Here is a 17,764-nt window from a genome sequence, read left to right on the forward strand (position 1 = left end):
GCCAGGTGAGGAAGACAGTGAGAAAAACTGGCTATTCTGCCTTTCATATTCGTGTCATGTTCACTGCCTCTGGGCAGTGTATTCATCCCAACAGTAAAAGGACCCATTTTAACCAGAATCTTCCCTCTGGGGGTACTTCCTCCTCTATCTCTGCCAACTTGAGTAGTGAGGTGCCCACCTCCCCTATCCCTAACTTTGCTAGGGCAACACCTAGCTTACCCAAAGAGGTTACGCAACACTTGAGCAACCCCACTATGACCTACAGGGTCAGGGGGCTACTTTGCTTTTGGCCCTGGGGTCTGCCACACAGGGCAAGTGAAGTGCTGCCATGAAAGCCAACACCCAGCAGAGGCTACTGACAGCTGTCAGAAGCCAGAACCACACCCTTGTTGTATAGCTATTTCAGCCATGTTTTAGACACATTATTTTAGCAAGCTCAGCCTGCTGTTGTGCACTTTAGCCCAGTTAAATCTTATTCGGCATTGCTTTTTTTTCTAGGATTAACCACATTTGCAGTATTTTTTTATTTTCACTATCTAAATGTTCTTTCTCCTAGGAAAGCATCACGTTCTTAGTACTGCATTCATTTCACCTTGTGCTTTCCTCAAAGCTGCAGACAGATAGGTTTTCTGGCAAAAGTGATACGCTGTGTCTCCAACATTCACAGAAACATACACATCCTTATGTGGTGACCCTTTTCCTAGAACATCCATTGATTTATTATAAAAACACTTCTCTGTCCCATACATGTCAGAGGGAGATTTCAGCCAGATGACAATGACTGCATGATAATTGCTGAACATCTTTGCTACAGCTGCTTGTTGAGACTGGCAAATCCCTGGCCTACATGGGAACGGTGCCTTTCTAGACGAAAGGCTTCTTTGCTCAGGTATAGGGGATGATGTCTTCACGGGGAAACCTCAAGGGCGGATTGGGGCTTATCATGCTGTGCTCTAACATAGCTTAGGTAGGAAACAACTATAGCATTCCTAGTGACAGTATGGTGGGGCTGTTTTTGCGTATCACTCTCCTTGTCACAATTTTGCACCTAGTGTGTTTTATCATCCTAGTTATTGCAATACATGCCATTTTATCTAAGATGCAGTTACTTCAATAAACCATATTGAGCTGTACCCTACTTCTGTATGTCTTTGCTTGCGTGAGACTAATGTAACAGAGAAAAAGGGATATGATCTGATTGACCACAATTCCCCTGAGGAGTTCTCTCTGTCATGCACTTGGTTGCCACAATCATCCCTGCTCTCGGGTGGAGATGAGGCACTGCTAGTTGGCCAGAAAAACCCAGAAAAGGTGTCACATGGTGTGGGATTATACTCAGTACCGTAGAGTTCAGGTGATTATGCTGGCTAAATCCAGTAGTCTTGTTAGGATAATGAGAACCTACGCAACATGGCGTGGCCAATATTTGGTCAGGCACTCATTTTCGGATCCTCCTAAGTATTTCTGTCTCACTAAGGGACATATTTATACTCTGTTTGCGACAAATGTGCGTCAAAAAGTTTGACGCACATTTGGCGCAAACCGTGCACCTTATTGAAACTTTGACGTCCGAGCCCGCGGACATCAAAATTCCTCTGTGTGCGTCATTTTTTGGATGCGGGAAACTGCCTTGCATTAATGACATGCAAGGTAGGCGTTCCCACCCAAAAAATGACTTTAAGACCTGTGCGCCTTATTTATACTCCAGCGTCATTTTGATGCACAGGAGGGGGCGGGCCTTAAAAAAATGGCGCACAGCCTGATGTGCTCTGTTTTTTAACGCCTGGGTCAGGGCAGGAGTTAAGGGACCTGTGGGCTCACTCCCATGGTCTCTGACCATGGAAGGAGTCCAGAGGTGCCCTTCCCTGCCCCCAGGGACACCCCCTGCCACCCTCGCCCACCCCTGGAGGACACCCATGGATGGGGGACCCATCCCAGGGAGGTACAGGTAAGTTGAGGTTGAGCCCCCATGGTGTGTAGGAATGGCGTTAGCCGGCGGTAAAATGTTTGCTGCAAACCAGCGCCGGCTCTGGTTTGCGTCAAAAAGTATAAATATGGGCCTAAGTGCTAAAGGCACCTCAGCACTCTATACGGCTATGTCTGTGTTATTGAGGATTTCCTCCTCAACTGAGTAGGTAGTACCTAACTAACGCTGTAGGTTGTTCAAGCTTTAACTATAAAAGGATCAATCCATATTTTGGTTTCATTATCTCTGAACTAATACCTTTACCATAACCATTGTGAACCCGCAATGGGTAGTAATTGCAGCAAACATGAGAACGCCCCTTATTGCACACTTATTGGCAAATGGCTCAACAGGCCAGGGGGGTTCAAGTTACATTTCTTTTTGAGGCTCATTCAGCCTACAGAACAGAAACGTTTTATTCTTGGGTCACTTTTCTAGCAGTTGATGGGAACACAAATACAATTAATCACTACACACCTGCTAACATACCTGCAAAATACAGAGCATTTGCATATTTAGAAATAACTCTATCTTATCAAGACCATAATAATTGGCTTGATGGCACCCTACCACATCCAATACTGCATGTTAGGTTACATCGTCTGAGCAATGATGGCCTGGCCTGTCCTTTATTGGCCACATATGCACCTCACCCTGAAGCAGCAAACGTGGCAGAGGCTGAGGTTTGACGCTTATAAACAGAGCTCACAGAAATATACAGACTGTTAGTACAGTTTGTAATGTAAACATTAAATACTAACCCAGCACGTGCTGCCCCAGCGCAACCACATGCAGTATCAGCAGGCATTAATTCAGCAACTGTACATTCGATCATGGGTAAAGTACCCTCCAAGTGGGAGGAAATTCCGTTTTGGTTAGCTCAAAAAATGTTATGCGCTGGAAGCAATCTTTCCCCATACGGGTCCTCAGGATAAACATATAATACTTACTATGTGTTTGCCATTCGGGATGGTTCCCACAGTAGATAACTGCAACACTTGGGGCACAGTATTTGCCAAGCACTATACTACCGCACACGGTACACCAACACTTGCCAATCTCCCGGAGGTGTTAAATTTAAGACAAATATAGGGTTGCCCCAGCCCTGGATTTGGAGATGCAATTAATGTGCAATTTTGCCACAGTATTCTCAATAATTTTGAGTAATCTCAAAGGGGAGGAAGTTGCAATAGCGGTGCATATGCAGCTCTGGGATATTCCTGTACAGGATCAAGAAAGTGAGCTGCCAAACATTATCGCTGAGATCTACTAAAGTATTGTTTGAGATAGTCTGGGGGCCAGACCCATAAAACCACATTTACAAGGTAGATCTAATAAAGATTCTACTAAGCAAGCACCTGAAGGATCTAAATAACGCTGGCACAAATAAACAAAAAACACTTAGAAAAGAAAGGGGAGAATCTCTGCACTCTGAGACCCCTCAAAACTGCTGTAATCTTAGAAATAGAGATGATATAAAAACGTCTGACAGATATCAATATAGTGATACATGCCAATCTCATTCCTTTCAGGACTCACTGGAAAAAATGCAGTGAGAGAGGTGGGCAGTCAGAGCAACCAACAGAGTATGTGAAACTGAGAAAGGACACACAACGCTCGCCTGAAGTTTCAGTTAAGAAAGAAGAGAAACTTCCCAACAAAAACCCCAATTCAAAAAGAAAAAAGTGGCAGCAGTTGTAATACGACTTGTCAATAAGGAAGAAGGCTTAACTGAAGAACAGGAAGTGGGCACTAGCACTGCTAGACAGTACAGCAGAGGTCACAATAGTTCACCAGGATCTTCAAGACCATCTGGAGTTGAAAGAAAGAGATGACTTTTTTACAAGTTGAGTCTAGGGACATGCATGTCACTGCGCCCAACAGGGTGTTTAAAGTAAATATACAGTTAGAAGGAGACATTAAATACACAATCAACCCCATCTTTTGGGATCACATCATAACCATTTATGATATCTTGCTGGCAGATTAGGATTGGTCACTAAAGTTTGTCCGTAATCTCCCTTATGGGGAAGAAATAAATGAAATGTTTTTCTCACCACTTGTTCCTAGAAAGCTTGAAGAAATTCACACCATTAATTGGGCAGTGGCGCAGTTCTATCACAACTACATAGGGTGGGATAAAGAGTTAAATCTCAATCTCAACCATAACCCCAATATCCATCAATGCATGAAGCTAAAACATCTGTGAAAGAAATTCTTACACAGTTAGAATACCAGGGCATAACTGAACCGTGTGTCTTACTAATGAACAATCCATTGTTCCCAATAGCTAAACCTAACCATTCATACAGAATAGCCTTAAAACACAGACATTTAAACAGTCATACATGCACATTTGCTATACAAAATGCACAGAGCACAGCACTTATGAACAGCATAGTGTGCAAGAAATACAAAACAACCCTGGATATTTCTAGTGGGTTTTTCTGCGAAAATATAGCACTTGAAAGTAGGTATTTAAGTTTCAGCACTTTAGGCTCTCAGAATTTTTTTTTTGCTGACTCCCACAAGGGTACAAGAACAGACCAGGACTGTTTTCAGCTTGTGTCATATCTATTTTATACAACATTGACCCTGAGGCGTTGTCCTACATGGATGAAATCTACCTTACAGATGACGACCTCATACAACAAATGAGACAGGTAGCCCACATTGTTCTGGGATTGCCGAATTCAGATACAAATTCAATAAAAAAAATAAAAAAAATAGCCTTACTTAGAATCCTGTTTTTGGGAGATGAATTATCAGATGAAGGCAAGAGCCTTACACCCCCAATTTTATAGCCAAATGAGCACATTAGAATCTCCAGATACTATAAAAAAACTCCAGTCTTTGATCGGCTTTTTAAACTTTGGCAGAACATACATTCCAGATTATGCATGATGCATTAATCCTTTATAGGACTTGATATGTCCTGACTTTTGCAGCAAATGCTGAACAGTTGAACATGCACGCATTCTCAGAGCATTGCAACAAGACATGCTTGCAGCGAAACACCTACATACAAGGGACAACAAAAAACATTTGGCCATCAGAGTAATTGCTGGTGCTGTTGGTTTCACCTATGTAACGTTCAATGAGGGTGAGACCATCCTGATTGCATACAAATCACATCTATACTCTACAACTTAACAATGCTTTGCTCCTACTGAGAAAATTCTCACTGCTGTTCAGATGGCTGTCATTAAAGAGAGACCTCTGGCCCAGGGGACATGTATCATTGTCGTATTCCCCATCCCGGCCCTTCAGGTTGTTACCAAAGCTAGCGTTCCTAATGCAAAAGCGTTACATCCACGTTGGATTCAATGGGCAACATCTCTGACAGCCACAGATGTTGATTATACTTTTCACTCAAAATTACAAACTTGCAACACTAATTTGAATACCCAGTTCCAGTAAACACTTTCCCTATTGAACAATATCAATCAATTATGTACACTGATGGTTCAACCCAACATGCTAGAGGCACAAAACAGCAATACTCCGGTCCTTGCACAGTCATGAGTGGCTACATGAAAGATGGCGAATTCCATCCACAACAGACTTACACGCAGACCTTAGGGGACTGCACTGCACAATTAGCAGAGCTCAATGCTCTGGTGAGGGCACTGGAACATGTGGATCCTGAACAGCAGACGCTGATTGTATATGATTCGTGCTATTGTGTCCAGTCCTTCAATGAATATCTGCATTACTGGTGCCAGGATGGGTTTAGAGATTCAAAAGGAAACACCATTAAACACAGACTTCTGTAGGGGAAAAGTCTGAAGGAAACGCTACCTAATGTCCATATTGTACATACACTGGGACACCAGCGTGTTGGAATACACGTCGCTGGAAATACTTTGGCTGATGAAGCAGTAGCTACGGCTTCTGTTGCTACAGTAACTTATTCTAGAACGAATTAGGAGGATGAAACACTAGCTGCTGTGAAAGTTTTGGCTGACGGCACGCCCTTGCCAAAGGCATATCCTGTCAAATATTCCTACTGCATATCATGCCTCAATAAAGCCCTAGTAGTAATACCAGGGGTGGGTAATCATGTTGTTTCTGCCCAAGCTGGTGTGGCGGCTACAATATCCTTGTTACAAACACATTACTGGTGGCCAGGTCTCTACAAACAGACCAAGCAGCATGTCCTTTGTTGTGACATCTGTCAACAGATAAAAGGCTCCACCATCAAACGCCCACCACTGACCCCCCCTAATTTCAAACAAACGATTACAATGTGTGTACTTGGACCATTGTGGTTCCTTGACACCTGACAGTACATACAAATATATTTTAGTCGCTGTTGACTCATGCTCCAGAATTCTATGGGTTGGGCCACAATGCTCGGCTGATGCTCAAACTGTTATTTAAGATTTGCAAGTCTTTATTGGCACATATGCTTTTGCAGATTTTCACTCAGACCAGGGCCCTGCTTTTGCCCAAACGTCTTTCAGGGATGCCATTGCTTCGTTAGGGAACCAACTGCATTAATTGTCTCCATTTCATCCTGAGGGAAATAGTGTTGTGGAGTGAAGAAATTGGGATCTAACGCAATCCTTAACAGCCCAGAAGGTCTGAGGGAGGATGTACCTCATGTGAATGCCTGTTTGGAACATAAATATATGTTCCGAATCTCGATGGTCCTGGCGCGGAGGCAGCAGATACACCTTTTGACATAAATTAACGTGTCACTGTCTTGCAGGACTTACAGCAGTTCTGTGATGATAACGCATCAGCCAGTGCCTCCTCCTTGGGAATGAGGGATGTACCAATAACATCTACCAGCTGGATTCCAAAAGTTGGGGATCTAGTGTGTGAAAAGATTGCTGTGGAAAAGGAATTTGGTCCTTCCTATCGTGCACCGGTTTCAGTCCTGGGAATACACGGTACCGGAATTGTCATTCTACTACTGCTGCCTGGTTCTAAAGAAAATCTCTTTATCCCTATTGCCAATGTCAAGCTACACAATATGGCTGATCCTGCACAGCAGACCCAGGGGACTCCCGGGTAGTACCTGAATTCCTCTCACTACAGACCAGGATGATCCTCTACAGGTTTTAAGCAGTAACGCTGAGACCTCTCCGAGCTTGGGAATGGTGGAAAATTATATTTCATTAGTTCCACTAACTTCTTCTGTGACAAGTAATGTCAACAACATTGAACGATTCTATTCAAATTCTACACAAATGGATGCTATAGTCTACTATGAACCATTGAGGGAGACTTCTCCTCTTCCAAACATGAATCCACTCTTTGCACAAACTGCTTCTGGATATTTTGCTGACATCAATGACACTTTCACTGACTCATCTGCCTCTACTGCAAGAGAACTGTCAAGAGCACATAAGCTGATAATTAGGCTCAGAATTAACTATTTTATTCTTCCATCGAACTATCTATGGCTCTTATTGACAGTTCTTGCAAATTTCCTTTCAATTTGGTTTGTCATGGTTTTCTTTTTACTGGTACATGGTCTTACCTTGCTGAACGCTCTACAGTTGAACTGGTGGATGAGGTCGTAAAGATACATTTTCTTTTCAGAAAGTCCGCAGAGACTTGTCCCCAGTGAACATCTCTGCTATCCCAAGTCCTGATGGGATTGTTTGGAATAAAGTATCATTTGATATACACACCCCGACGGAGGTCCTTAAAATTCCTTATGTATTTAAACTTTCCATGAACTATGTTATAATACCCGGAGTAGTTTCTGATGATTGGGATGCAAAAGCAGTTGAGTCTACGATGACTGATCTGCAGTATTTCACTGTATTTGAAAGTGAGGATGTTTATCAATCCAAAGAAAATTATGGAGATGTGTTTTCTTATAATTATTATGGAGTATTAAGTACGTAAAAGACTATTTTTAATTTTATGCAGTGGAAACACTGTTCAACTCCGCCAGTGCGGAGTTCCAAAATGTATACTGAAATCTTTGCATATATCTCTTGGCACAATGTTAAAAATACTGAGTCATATTATTTTAAACTGTCAGTAATGGAAAGTCAACACATATTATTGACTGATCCACAATTGATTTATTCTGATTCCTTTGTTTCCCGGTTAGCTATAGAAGGCTATGAATATTGGTTGAAGCCGATAAGCTTGAAAATTGTGTGGGGAACTAAACATTGGCAAATAAGGGGGGAAGCTTTATTTAGAGCTACTTGACACCTGTTCAAATGCTGTTTTTAATTGAAACTGTGCAACAGGCAAGTTGTTCAGGCTTATGAAAAATTAATGATTTGAATGTGCCCAGTTTTCCTGCCCCTGCAAATTTTTACAAATGGCAAAAGTACATAAATGCATCTGAAGATCAGCTTGATGGGTGGGTCCAGAATGGAACACTTAACATATCACTTTCATGTCCTGGTGGGTGATTATTGTGGCCAGTGGACACCAATGGGTGCCATACACATTTTGTTAACTCCACCGAGGGTTTTAGAACAAGTAGGCCAAACCCTTGCTATGTCTCATCAGAACACTCGGGTATAGTAACAACATATTGTGTAGGGAAATTATGCCTGCCATAGTTGAAAAGTTCCTAACCTGATGCTGTCAAAGAACACCACGGTCTCCTGTCTAACGATACAGATCTGCAGGATTTCTTGTCAGGCCGCAGAAGACAACGCAGAAAGCGCTTCTTATATGCAGTATATAATGAGATTTGTAAACTTTCTCAACTGGAAGCTGCTGCCCGGTTAAGACAAATAGATCGGGAAAATTTACAAAAAGCATTAGCCGTTGTAGATAATGGTATTAATACCTTGTCCGACTGGATATATACTTTAAATATTATTGCTTCTTCTGTAATAGACATGGTACAGAGAGACATGTCATCTTTACACCATGGACAGAGTCAGCTGAGGTCCAATATGCTGTTAGGTTATACACTACAAACATTAAAAGCAGGTAGTGTTTCCTGGCAACACATTAGTGCAAGGGATATATTTTCAATAATTATTCTAACATGACAACAAACAAATAATGGCTAAGAAGGAAACCACTTTTGTCATGCTAAACATTGAGAAAATAGAAAAGTTGTCTATTACTGTGGCTGAAATTCCATCTGCAGAATGGTTGATAAATTGGGTTATTAAGCTGCCTATTTCAATACTTCAATTCACATCCTGCTTGAAACGCATTACAGTAGGCAGATATGAAATGCTGGGAGATAGTTACGTACACGAGGTCTGGGATCTTCCCTTTTCTTACAAATGTTTCAATGGCATGAAAGAGGTCTTTCTTAGCGGCAGTGAATGTGGGACTTCTGTGAGCAATTAAATGGTTTGTAAGCAACTGTCCTTGCACAGACGTTTAACGCCTCAGCGGCATACTTAGCTTGCTATCTAAAGGGAGTTCCAGTCCCCTTGATTAGACCTGCATTCCAGGTGCTCTCAAATGGTAGCTATGTGCTCCTTAACAGTGAGAGTTGTTGTGGAATGTGAGCCAAAATAGCTTATGTTGTTTCGGTCTCCCAAATTGTCACCTGTTGCTCGAATGTCCTTTTTCCCCCTACACAACAAAGAGAAGTATCAGAGACTTGGCCTCATATTGCTACTTCAGATGTGAATTTTGACAAATTGAGCAGACTCAAGGCTTCGTTTCAAAAACATGTGGTGCTCACATTTGCACGCAATACCTATGTGTTTCAAGTTGATAGGTCATCTGCAGAGATTCAGTCCCTTTTAAATACAAACTTTCTGAGACACTTTGGTAAACTCATGGGACAAATATTTTATGCACCAGTAGTACTGGAATTGTGCATTTTTTTAAGGCTGTTGGTTCTGGTTTCGTTCACACCTTTTCTTCTATATTTGGCCTACTACCTTCAGCCATACACTCAATATTTTTGAGAGTTTGGGGGGATTTCTGATTACTTTGGCTATAATATGTGGCATTCTGCTGTTGCTACTTTTATTATGCAATGGCTGTTCCTTCACAAGGAGTACTGTAAGAGTTGAAACCTGTGCAACTGTGTCGAGAACGCATGATGTGGTATATCGGAGCACCACTCCTGAAAGAACTGGAGTGCAACTGGTCTTTGATGCCTTTTCGAATTTGTGAACTGAAAGTTTGTCTTTCTACACTGATCTGTTGATGTTTTTACTGAGGGTTCATTACCAGACATGTGTGTTGAGGGTATGTTTGCTATGGGAAGCTGTCTATGAGTTGGCCATTGGGCACAACACGGAATGCTACTGCCTCAGCTGGAGCTCAAGCTTTGGAACACAAGTGCTTTTCCTTGGCACTGATTTGGATATTTTACCACTTGCTGAAGTGGAACATTTCCTGGCTTCAATTGTCCCAGATATAATTGACGATTTTAAAAATGACATTGACTTTTGAATTTGGCTTTACTGGCCCCACTAATGAATTTTAAATTGCCCATTACCCTATGCTCAAGTGTCTTTTAATTTTTCACTATTGAAAGAGAAGAGAAGAGAAGAGAAGAGAAGAGAAGAGAAGAGAAGAGAAGAGAGGAGAGGAGAAGAGAAGAGAAGAGAAGAGAAGTGAAGAGAAGAGAAGTGAAGTGAAGAGAAGAGAAGAGAAGAGAAGAGAAGAGAAGAGAAGAGAAGAGAAGAGAAGAGAAGAGAAGAGAAGAGAAGAGAAGAGAAGATTTTTAAAAACTTAATACACCTCGTTTTTCTTACATCCATTTTATGTTTCACATCATTTTCGGCAGTTAGTCACACCTTAGGATTGCTTCATCTGCTTCTTTTGATATTTGATTGGTGCCTAGTGATCGTTTCAGTGTGTCTCAATCCCAAAGATTCCCCAATAGATTTAATGATGAGAGCCACCAGACTCACAGGTTATCAAATTTTCCTCATCACCTTTATGCATTGGGATTCGAATCCCACCTTCCCTCAAATTGGGGTTTATTGCTCCCATCATTTTCCCCACTACTATGGGCTACATTGTATTCTTAATATTATATAATTCCACCTTTTTCATGATCTCCACAACATCAGACACTGGTAATTTACTTCACTCTTTTCCCTCCTTGACCATGAATACTTCAGACTCTATTGTATTGTTTTACATTCAGAGTAAGAAGCAAATAGAATGTAGCTTTTCCACTTACCTATTTATTGGATGAACCTTTTTAAATCTTTCATTCAACCTATTCTGTGGACTTTCTGGGTTGTTCATTTCTATATCCATTCTCATGTCAGGTTAATGCTGTCTGCTGCTTAAATCCATCTTGGTTTTAGATACCCAATTCAACATCAACTTTCATTTCAAGATTTACATACATTTCTCATTAGCTGGCAACACTATTTTGTCATAATGGAACAATTTTCTCCCGACTACTAACTTTATTCTACTTTTAATCCATAGTTGTGAATTTACTTCTCCCAAATCTATATATTCTCAAAGTATAGTTTCCATTCCATCAGTACTGTGGTTCTACATCTTGACATACCACACTGCTTTTAGTTTTGTTACTTAATTTCATCAAAATCAGGGCTCATCCATATTTCTCGCATTTTACTTTCAGCTTTTTCTATTTGAATACATATCCTTTGTTTACACCAACCTCATGGGTGGCACAGTTCACTTGTTTTGTTATAAAATCTTGCATGTATCCTTTGTTTTTCAGCCACTGGGAACAGTTAAACTTGGCACACCTTCTCTTTGCTTTCCCTATAAGCATACAAAATAGGTGACTCTGTCACATAGGCCCTGGAATAAAGAGTGCATAGGAGCTGCCGGACCACCAAAATAACCATGCTAGAGTTTAGAAGGTTGATACGCCATGAAGTGCCTTTAAATGTTGTTATCTTTTTTAATTTATTGTGGGTTCAAAGATAGATGTTAAATGTTAGGCTGAGAGGAACTGGTTTGTTGTTTGAATGGAGGATGACCCTTATTCAAGCAAGCACCACAAATCTTTGCAGGGTGAACAACAAAGACAGTAAATTAACCAGTGCTTAAACCTGGGAAGCTTGGCACAAAAAGAAGACAGGCTTAAATTCGAGGCAATGTGTAAAGTATTTGTGTAATACCCAAACAATAAAGTGAAAACACTACACAAGAAAAATACCACAGCAATTTAAGAAAAGAATAAATTTTAACAAATGATTTGATGCCAAAATGACAAAACACCAACCAGTAAAACCAGAGTTATGAATTTTTAAAGTTATTACTAAAAATTAGCTCCTGTTACGACTCTGTCGTCCCATTTCCAGGGGGCGCTGTAAGGGGACTGTCGGAAGCCTGGGAAACACCTTGAACATCTATCTAGAGTCCCTTGCTGACTCCTGTTTGTTTCTCTTTTTGCCATGGTATACTTGTGTAGTACTACATTTGCTTCCTGGGACTGCAACTCCCATAATGCACAGCCTGGTAGTCAGGAAAGCCCGGATTATGTTTCCTATTGTTTTCTATGGGAGAAGTCCAGTTGCTCCTTTTCACCGGATCCTCTCCTCCAGGACTTGCAGGTGTCTGAAACTACACATACCTGTGACCTCTCCTGTGCAGCCCAGCTTGGAACTGCTTATAAGCAGCCATTTCCTCAAGCTCCCCGTCGTGCATTGGACTTCGATTCCTTTGTGTTACAGACCCCTTGTCGGATGGTGTTCCAGTTTTGTTCCTGTTCTGTTCCAGCTTGATCCTGTTTCCTGTTTCTCTGCCCTGCTCCTGATTGTTCCAGCCAGAGTCTGCTCCCTATCTCTTAGCCTTGAACCTGTTTGTTTCTTCCAGAGCCTGCTCCCTGTTTCTCTGCCCTGCTCCTGCCTTGTTTCAGCCTGAACCTGCTCTCTGTTTCCCAGTTCTGTTTACTACTCATTCCTACTCCCTGTATTCCAGTCCTGTCCTTGCCTGTTCCAGCCAGAGCCTGCTCTCAGTTTCCCAGTCCTATATCTGTTTGTTCCAGCCAAAAGTTTGCAGCCTGTTTTCAAGTCCTAGTCCCGCCTTTACTTCAGCCTGACCCTGTTCCCAGTTCTTGCCTCTGCCTCTTTGTTTGTTCCCTTCTGTTTCTGTTTCTTCTTGGTTCTTTGTGTCTGTTAAGTGTTCTATCAGTCTTCACCAGTGTATAAGTGTCCTCCTTTGTACTGGGGTTGGCTCCTGGTTTCCAGGAGGCAATTCCAGCCCCCATCCTTGTCCAGTGTTATACGTTGTCTTTCGTGCCTAACAGTGACAGTGTGCTATTGCTGTTTTCTCAGGAATCGCCGTTGTGTTTCCAGCTGGACCCACAAGAGTGTGTCCTGTGTATGCAAGTACTATCCTTGTTTGTGCTCTAGGCTCCAGAGACAGAATCACTTCTGCTGCCTCCTTTCTATGGGGCTAGCAGGGTGACTATCTGTAAGAGCAAACTGCACAGAGGCATTGAGATTCCCTGTCACTGTGGGAGGTTCTACGCCTTACTCTGTGTACAACCCCAGCGTGTTTGTCCACTAGTAATCCGTTTCCTCTTTGTTCACATAAGGGTTGCTCTGCTTTTACTTTCCTGTTTCCTGTGTCTGTCCATAGCTGTCCTTTCCGTATATGCCTTTAGCTGCTCTTCTGCCCCAGTACACTACCTCTTTAGGATATTCGGTGACTTCAAGGGGTGTCCCAACCAGAGTCCTGATCAGACCCACCCTTAAAAATCAAAGCGCTGTAATATTTTGTCTCTTGCTCTAGGCAATGCTGCTGGTTAAAGGATGATAGTAGTTATGTTTGTAGGTGACTAGGCCAGTCCTACAAGAAGTCGCAACTATCGTCCCAACCCTCCCGGCTCACAAGCAGTACCTCACCAAAACCCCAAACGGTAAAAGGTGATTTGTGGCGGCAGCTTTAGGCATGGACTCAAGAGTGTGACATCTCAGGTAGGTCGTGATCAAACGGAGATTACCCCTTTCTCATATAAACATCATGTCTCAATCAAAACAGAGGCAATGAAGGAGAAGCAGTAACGTTTTCAATAGGTTTTTTATTAACAAGACTGCAATCTATGATAAGTTGCATGGGCTGCAATGGTTAGGATAATTAACAGTGCAGGAAGCAGAATTGTGAACACAAGAGTCATTACTACAAAGACCCCCACTATCTTGCAATAACATGAAATGACATGAGATATGAAATATGTGTTAATAGCCTAGCATGATGAACCTAACCCCTAACCTAAAGATAGCTAGGTGTGTTACACCTAATTTGCCAGTGCTATGTCCATGAGAAGAGCCCTCCCACCCTTGTTACCTTGGAATGAGGTCTCTAGATCCGACTTCGTAAGGAAACGAAGTGTAGGTCAGCATCAAGGTGACATGTAGCATAGATAGCGTTGATGGCATCTCGTAGGAATCCCTATAACTAGCTGTCTATGTAAGGTGCATTTATACAGCTCTTATTGAACCCCTGATGTAGGTCTGTTCCCGAACAATAGATAACAAGACATGCTTGGGGTGGCAATTAAATAAACAATTCCCTCGAAAGCACAAAGTGGGAAAGTACCTAATGTAAATACCTACATCTTATTTATCTTTGGCACTGATAGTGCCGCTTTAGCAGAGTGGCACTGTTAACATGAAACAGAAACATTGTCCTAAAAACAATGCATCCATCTTGGAAAGATAAAATTAAATAATTATGCTAAAACAGAGGAAGCTAAGTAGGGTACGGGTGACGGGGGAACAAGTCTGCAAGCCGGGAGGCTAAGCTAACTCCTGCTTCTCATTAAAACAAATAGGATTCACTACAGTGCAGACCGCAGACATTTAGTCACGCAAGGCCACATCAAAGTTGAAACATGTGGAGAACCACAATGCAGCACAAGTTGAATAGAAAAACTGGATCGGGCCTGGTCAGCACTTATCTTCAGCCTGAAGAAATTCTGGAGAAAAAGTTGTGAGAAGGTAAAGTTTAGCAGGGCAAGGCTGCAAGCAGTTTCAAAGGAGGAAGCAGGGAGCCACTACACAAAGTTGTGGTGAAGAATTCTATGTTCAGACTTAGTCACTTTTTTGGAAGTGAAAGATCTCCAGTGGGACAAGGCAAGAGGCTGTAGCCAAAACAATTTCTAGGCAGCCATATAACCTTTGGCAAATAACAGATGAGCAGGATTTTGCAGAGAAGAACATAATGTGAGTTGCCACAAAGTCAACCCAACCTGCAATGCACCTTGGGCCAATTATTAGCACATTGGTTGTCGTCCTATTTAAATTCTCCAAGCAGCTTTCAGCCAAATATTTTATTTTTCAAGTTTTTGATTTTGGCTATCTGGGCACATTTAGCACCACCACAAAGGGTGCAGAATTGGAGGGATACATATGGGGGGTTGGCTCTCACACAGCTGGGTCCAGATGTGGGGCAAGTTGGTGGGAGCCTGTTGTATTCCCGGGCCCTGAGAAGAAGGCCCACAATCTACCCCTTAAAATTACTCTAGTAGTCTTGGGATCAGATGAAGAAGCATGGCTAAACCAGCAGGGCTGGCCTCTAGCAGTTCAACACAGGCTGCAGGCAGCAAAGGAGTCCTTACAGCTGCAGCAAATAAGTCTTGTGGAGTACACCACAGGCCACCGCAGCAGGCTTTCTGCAAGGGCAGAACTTGAACAGAAGAGTGGGACTGAGGGTCCTTTTTAATATTTTGTTCCTTCTTGAAAAATGTGTTAACTTCCCTGCCCAGGCTGGTTGTAGGGACAGTGCAGTTGTGACAATCCCTTTGTGAAAGGCAGAGCAAAGCGTATTCAGTTGGAAGTTTGGTTGTGCACAGATCTATTCCCTCCTCATCCTGCAAGCATGTGGCACACTCAGGCATACCTAATTCTTCTCTTGTTTGACTCTCGGGGAGGAATTCACAAAGTCAAACTGACACCTACACCCAGTCATGTGATGTAGGACTGGCTGCGTCCACCAAATAGGAAAGGGCAGGAAAATGCCAACTTTCATAAAGTGGCATTTTCAACATTGTAATTTAAAATCCAACTTTGCCATTAAAGAGGATTTTAATTCCAATTTCATAGATATAAAAGATGTAATGCTTATCTGTTCACAATCAATTTATCACTTAATAAATGTAATAAGGCAACCCAGTGTTATCCTATGGAGCAGATAGGCCTCACAGTAGTGAAAAACAAATGTAGGAGTTTTTTTACCAGCAGGACATGTAAAACCAAAATGCATGTGTCCAACCTTTTAAGTACAATGCACCCTGCCCTATGGGCTGCCTAGGGATGACTTTAAGGGTGTCTTTTAAGCAATTAAAGGGGAGTTTAAGGCTTGGAAAGGGGGTTATATTTCTAAGTCAAATTGGCAGTTTAAGGGCCTCATTACCCTGTAGGTCCAGCCCCGTGGAGAGAAGACCTCTGGTGTCCCAGAAGTCTTCTCTCTGGGCCAATTAAGACTTTTCCACTGGGCTGGCAGGCAGGAACCAAGTGTTCAGACTGTCAGCCCAGTGGGAAAGGTGCGGAAGCATTGTTCCTGGGCTCATAATAGAGCCTGTGGCAATGCGGCTGCACACAGGATGCACCAGCACCCTTGAAATGTGCACTGGGAGGTGCAGGGCCCCCCTGTGGCCTCCTGCACTTCTTCTCTGCCAGCCTTTTCATGGTGGAGTAACAACCATGAAAATCATGGTAGAAAACAAGGTTGTAATCAGCACAGTGGTGCTGAGCTCAGCACTGCTATGGCTGACTACAACCAAGACTGCTGTCAACCCATTGGGAGCAATGTTTCCAGTGGGGATAGTGGCCCCTTGCTGGGTCCTCCTGCCAGGTTTGCAGTTGGGTTGTTGAACCACCCAGAGTATGACAGTCTGACTGTCAACACGATTGTGGGGGTCCTCAGACAGCCACACTCGTAATGAGGCCCTAAACCTGTATTTAGGCTGCAATGGCAGAATTAGGACATGTTTTAGGGGACCACTTAAGTGGGTGGCACAGTCAGTGCTGCAGGCTCATTAGTAGCATTAAATTTACGTGCCCTGTGTATGTGGTATAACACTCTACAAAGGACTTATAGGTAAAGTAAATACGCTGAGTTGATGGACACCAATCTTACCTTGAGTCCTTAGTCCAGCAAGAACAAATTCCTCAAAAATCGGAGCAGTGAAGGGAAAACATTTGGGGTTGACCCTAAAGAGAGGACCAATTCTAATGCAAGCTATGTCTTCTGACAGTTTGATGCCCAAACATGGTAATTGGTGTTTAAGAGGATTGTGTAAAGCCTATTAGGGGTCAATCTTGCTGGTCTACAGGGACAGTTAAAGAAAAGGCTGTAGGATGTCTTTTTTAACACAACAAAATGTAAATACCTGTAAATAGATTTATTAGGCTTAATTTCATTTTAGGCTTTGAACCACCTCTGAACTGGCAATGGAAGGGTGTTGTATAGCTATTTTAGCCATGTTTTAGACACTTTATTTTAGCAAACTAGGCCTGCTGTTGTGCACTTTAGCCCAGTTACATTATATTCAGCATTGCTTTATTTTTCTAGCATTAGCCACATTTGTGGTATTGTTTTATATACTCTATCTAACTGTTCTTTCACCTAGGAAAGCATCAGGTTCTTAATACTGCATTCATTTGTTCTTTCCTCAAGGCTGCAGTCAGATAGGGTTCCCGGCAAAAGTGATACGCTGTGTTTCCAACATTACAGAAACATACACAGCCTTACTTGGGGACGCTTTTCCTAAAACATCCATTGTTTTATTATAAAAACACTTCTCTGTCCCATACACGTCAGAGGGAGATTCCAGTCTGATGACCACAACTGTATGCTGATTGCTGAACATCTTGGCTACAGCTACTTGCTTAGACTGCTGAATCCCTGGCCTACATGGGAATGGTGTCTTTCTAGACCACAGGCTTC

This window comes from Pleurodeles waltl, chromosome 5 (genome assembly GCF_031143425.1).
Source record: "Pleurodeles waltl isolate 20211129_DDA chromosome 5, aPleWal1.hap1.20221129, whole genome shotgun sequence".
In the NCBI taxonomy this organism is placed as follows: domain Eukaryota; kingdom Metazoa; phylum Chordata; class Amphibia; order Caudata; family Salamandridae; genus Pleurodeles; species Pleurodeles waltl.